Raw genomic sequence first — 5,654 nt, 5'->3', positions numbered from 1 at the left:
GCAACTTATTTTGCTGGGAGGTTTGTGTCCCACATGAAAAAGAGATCTTGGCAATCTTCATCTCAAAAGACAGGATCTGAGCTAGGACCTAAAGGAAGGGAGGGCAAGAGGGAAGAAGGAATTCCAAGTACAGGACACTAAATGACCAGGGTCCTCATAAGACTGAATCTGGAACAGCCTTCACAGGATAGTGCAGTGACCCAGAAGCCCCTTGAATTTTGGGTGGCAGAGACGTCTCTCAAGGTCTCTCCATGCAGACAATGGGAAGAGGCTGGTGGAAACAGAATCCTGCGCTATTGACCGCAGAAATGCTCTGTCACCTCAGGAGCTGTCTGGCTGCTGTCCTCAGGCTTGGGCTGTCATCAGTAATGGCAATGTCCACGGAATAAAATAAATAAATAAAGCTATATTGATATCAGCTCCATTAGAAACACAGGAAATAAATTAATGTTGGCCAAATGGGAAAAGAAAAAATCAATAGGGAAAGAAATATTATTTTTAATCTTCTGAGAAGGTTTTTATAAACAACAGAAAGGGAAGAAAATACAAACCATGAAAAAGGATCTGCCATCATCCTTTTAACCCTTATTTATTATCACTCATTCTATGTCATCCTGAACTGCATAATTTAAAATTTCATTTTAATTTCATATAATTCAATGTATCATATAATTCAACCTAGCCTTTTACAGCATTATTATTTTTTTTTTGGCTGAAAACTTTTTAAATGTCTCAGAAGGAAATGTAACCAGGGAGAGGGAGGGTGAGAAGTCCTATAACCTTCTAGAGTAGACATTTAATTTCTGAGATTAAAAGGTCTGTGCAAAAATGTGATAACACTAAAAGCAACAGATATGAACAATGTGAATGTCCCTTAATGGCATGCTGAATCATGTAGCATGTCTATGGCATGGCTTTCTCTCTGTGTCTTCTGTGCTTCCACTTGAAGTCAAATTATTTTAGGCATTTTGATTGTTTTAGGAGAATATGCCTTCATTTGTTTCACTATGGTATATTCTGAGAGAATGGCGTGTCCTGTAGATCGTACCTGAGAGACTTCTAGAGCTTAGGAAAATACTATTAGTAGCTAGCATTTACTGAGCATGTACTTTGTGGCAGTTATCAACATAAGTGCCATAAATGCCCTTTGTTAATTCTCGCTGCCTTGTCAGATGGAGGGCATTATTGGTCATATTTTATAGAAGAAAACTGAAGCTTAGATTGATTGAGAAAATGCCTAAGGTCACATAGCTTCAAGGTCAATGCCCACCTTGACCTTGAAGTAGTAGAGTTGTGAGCCCAAGCCCAGCAGATGCCCAAGACTGTGCTTTTAGATTCATTAAAAGGAAGGTAATTAATGAGAGGGACCAGAGAAGTTCCTGAATTCCTTTCTCACATTGCCCCACCAAGGCTCCTGCATGAGAGATCCCACTATACCACAGCTTTCTTGAGAAATCTGTAATATTTTTCCAAGCAAATGACTTACTGAGAAGCATCCTCTTTGTGACCCCTGGCTTTGGAGCAAGGCTGGACCTGTAAAACAGCAAGACCTTTACTTTACCTTACAGTCTCCATTCTGGGTTTAGCTTTGGTCTTATGCTATTGGCTGTAAGCAAATCTGAGTTGGCCTCTAGTTGCTTTTGACTGACAGATGTGCTGAGATCATCTGCCTATTTAGTATGTTATTCATCATCTATTCACTTAGTCACTGTGTTAGGATAGGTTAGATTATACCAAAGAAACAAACAACACCTCTTCTCCAAAGCTTGGGGGCATAAAATAGCAAACATTTATTTTTCTGTGATATATTTTCAATATGAGGTGTCAGAGGGCTTTTTCTCAAGTTCCACCTTCACATGTGCTTCCCTGAGACGCAGGGATGAGAACATGCAGCCAGGGGAAGGGAACATAATTAATCACATGCTGTCTCTTAAGGGCTCCATTTAGAAATGATGTGTGTCACTGCTACTTACATCTCATTGGCTAAAGCAAATGAGATAACTAAATGTATCTGGAAGGATGTGAGCTGGATTGTTTGTGAATAGCTTTGATGATGGCCATGACACTATTCTAGGCAATGTGGATGCTGTAAAATGTCTTCATACTAATGGGGCAGGTAGTTAATGAACCTGGGAATAAATATAGAGTACAACTTTAAGCTGAATTAAGTGCTATGGAAAATTAAAGGATGAGCAGAGAGCGATGGAGGCAATGGGTAGAGGAAACTTTTTTTGACAAAGTATTCAGGAAAGACGTCTCTGAGACATGGCATTTGAGCTAATAATTACAGTGAAAAAAAGAGATACAAAAAGATCTAGATGAACATTTCAGGAAGAAGAAATGGCGTGTGCAAGGGTCCTGAGGTGGGAATGGACTTCACATGTTAGAAGGCCAGCAGGCTGAAGTGTAATGAGGGAAGGGAAGGTGGCTGCTGCTGCGGGCAGAGAGGAGCCAGCTCATGGGAGCCTTAGAGGCTGTGACAAGGACTGTGAATGTAATTGGTGGGTTTTTAAACAAAGGAGTGGCATGAGTTAATTTACACTTTTATAAAGATCATTTGGCTGTTCTGAGAAGAAATTATAGAGTGTGATGGTATGAGCAGGGAGGCCACTCAGGAGGCTACCATCAGCCTAGTATCCTCTTTTCCTCCCAGGGAAACCAGAGACAAGTGTCCATGGTTTGGATCTTTCTGCCCCTCAGAGCTGGTCCCCTCAGCCTTCACTGGGTCATCCACACAGGTGAGGCCTGACTCGGGGAGGTTCTTCCTAAGGGATGCATGTTTTCTGCCCATGCCACAACTAAGAATTTGCAAGGAAGAATGGCACTCAGACTCAAGGTCTCATCCCCTAATTGAAGAATAGAGAAGATATGGCTGCAGGGTTGAACTGAGGCCTGTGGAATCTGCTTATGGTGCTGAGAGCCACCCCCATGTTTGATTGCCACAGTGTTTCTCTATAAACATAACTGAAAAATAAACTCCTTGCCTTTTAAACAAAATGTTATTTCCAAAATTCCTAAACATTAATTTGCTTAATGCTGCCCTGTTGCAGACCATGTGTTTAGCATGATGCTTTGGCACAAGAGATGGGCAGAAGGCGCCTCATATATTTGTGTCAGGCTCCATCGGCAGTGGTGTTTGTCAGGGACTGCTTAAGTGACAGCCGCAAAACACCTGATTGTACACCTAGAATTACCTGCTATAGAAGAGCAGCTCACGTCTCTATCTGCCATCAGTGATTTGTATATTTCAGCCGAAATGGACACGAAACAAATCTGGAAGGAAGTAGATATCCAAATTAGTTCTCTGACCAACCTTTCACAATGGAAACAGGCATCTTCTCTGAAAGTTTCCGTGTGATGAGTTTACTTGGGGCATTTGTTTTCTGTCTCTATTCTTTCTTCTGCCTAAGTATAAGCACTTAGGCTTAGTTAAGCCCAGGGGAAGGGGCCTAATTCAGGCATTGCAAATGATTTTCAATTAGAGAGGATTCATTTCTATTATTTCTGAATCTAGCCCAAATTGGCATTCAATCCTCAAGACCAGAAAAGAGAAATAGATAAACTTCCTCAACATTTGTTCAAAACCCAATTTGACATTTTCTTGGATTAAATCTGAATTATTATGGAAATTAAAAACAATGCATTAAAATAAAGAAGAATAAGAAAGACAGCACATTTATAACTATGCCACTTTTAGAAGCTTATTGTCATGAATGCAGTACCTATTTATTTTTTGATTTTATTTCTTGAGTAGGTAATATTTTTATATACTTTAAAAATAAAAACAATATATGCACATATCTACAGAAATAACAATTAGAAATAGTTTTTTTTTAACTTCTCATTTTGGAATAACTTCAGATTGATAAAGAGTTGTAAAGATAGTACAGAGTTCCCAATATACCATTTACCCAGCTTCCTTTAAAATGAACATCTTACATAACCACAGTAAATTTGTCAAAATTAAGAAATTAGCATTGGTATAATACTGCTGACTAAAGACTTTATTCAGATTTCACCAATTTTTCAACTCATGCTGTTTTGTCTGTTTTAAGATGTAATCCAGGATATCACATGGATTTTGTTGGTGGGTCTCTTTAGTTTTCTCTGATCTGTGATAAGTTTCTTGGTATTTTGTTGTTTGCTATGACCTTACCAGCTTTGAAAAATACTGGTCAAATATTTTGCAGAATGTCCCTCAACTGGGGTCTATCTTATGTTTTCTTATGATTAGACTGGGGTTGTAGTTTTTGGAAAAGCATATCACAGAGATAAGGTGCCCCTCTCATTGCATCATATCAGGGGTATATGACCTGCTAAAGCTGATTACTTGGTTAAGGTAGTGTCTGCTTTCTTCCAGTTTTCTCCACTGTAAAGTTATTATTTTTCATTTCCATAATCTGTGATTTGGACACAGATCATTACCTCTAGCCTCGCACTCTACAAGAGGGAAATTCTACCTCCTGGAGAAGGGACTTTCTACATGTATTACTTGGAATTCTTCCATAAGGAAAATATATCCCTTTATTTATTTGTTTGTTTGTATCAATGTAGACTCATGGATATTTATTTTATTATGGGGGTTATAATTCAATACTATTGTAATTAATTTTGTAACTCAAATTGTTCCCTCTTTGGCCATTGGAAGCTCTTTTTAATTGGCTTCTTGGTCCTTTGGACTTGACCCCGTACTTTGAATTTTTTTTTTCTCCTTTGATTGCTTTCTTGGTTTCTGACTTGATAAGCTGGTCCAGGTTTATCATGGAATTTCCCTCTCTCGGTCATAGAATCAGCCATTTCTCTAAAGAGCCCTGGTTCCTTTCATTAAAGAATGGTATTTAAAGGCTGGATGTGGTGGCTTATGCCCATAATCCCAGGACTTTGGGAGGCTGAGGCAGGAGGATTACCGGAGCCCAAGAGTGACTAGCCTAGACAATAGAGGGAGACCCCATCTCTAAAAAAAGAAACAAACAAACAAACAAAGAAACAAAGAAAGAAAGAAAGAATGAAAGAAAACAATTAGCTGGACCTGGAAGTGGGTACCTTTAGTCCTGGCTACCGTGAAGGCTGAGGTGGACAATTGCTTGAGCCCAGGAGGACAAGGCTGCAGTGAGCTGCAGTTATGCCACTGTACTCCAGCTTGGACGACTGAGTGAGACTGTGTCTCCCAAAAAAAAAAAAGAGAGAATATTTAGAAATCAAAATCTGGGCAGTGGTGTGCCTGTTGCTAGTAGGGTATCACTGCTTTTTGTTCTACTCAGTGAACAAAGCTAGAAAATAATCCATGTATATATACAGATTGATAGCTGTCTCACTCTTACTACAGCCAGGAATTCACACTTAGATCTCTGGCTCTAACACAGGAGAGATGGTCCAGAGTCCATTTCTGACTCCTATCCCCAGGATATATTGTAGTCTCCCACCCTTACTTATTTGTAATTCCTTTCTATGATAGTGAGAAAATTAGCTCCTATTATCTACAATGTATTTATTTTTTTCAATCCAGCATACACTAAGTTTCAGGATTGCCAACCCATATGCCACTGAGAAATACATTTATCAACTAGAATAGTAGTGTTTGCACATAATTCCTTTGTCTCTGGCCTTAGTGTCCAGCTCACACACCACTTTCCAAAGCTACTTAGGTCAGCTCC

At 39.3% G+C, this 5,654-nt stretch overlaps 1 long non-coding RNA gene across 1 annotated transcript; it reads right to left on the bottom strand.

Annotated features, from left to right (window-relative positions):
* Window positions 1–1,185: 1,185 nt before the first annotated feature.
* LOC119471236 lies at window positions 1,186–5,128 on the bottom strand. The gene is made up of 3 exons (XR_005200266.1): window positions 5,044–5,128; window positions 3,195–3,273; window positions 1,186–1,533 (listed from the first exon to the last, which is right to left on the bottom strand). It is a non-coding gene; the product is annotated as an uncharacterized LOC119471236 (long non-coding RNA).
* Window positions 5,129–5,654: the final 526 nt, after the last annotated feature.

This window comes from Cebus imitator, unplaced genomic scaffold (genome assembly GCF_001604975.1).
Source record: "Cebus imitator isolate Cc_AM_T3 unplaced genomic scaffold, Cebus_imitator-1.0 Scaffold53, whole genome shotgun sequence".
Lineage (NCBI taxonomy): Eukaryota > Metazoa > Chordata > Mammalia > Primates > Cebidae > Cebus > Cebus imitator.
The sequence above is the reverse complement of the archived record's forward strand: the minus strand, read 5'-3'. Positions and strand labels throughout refer to the sequence as shown.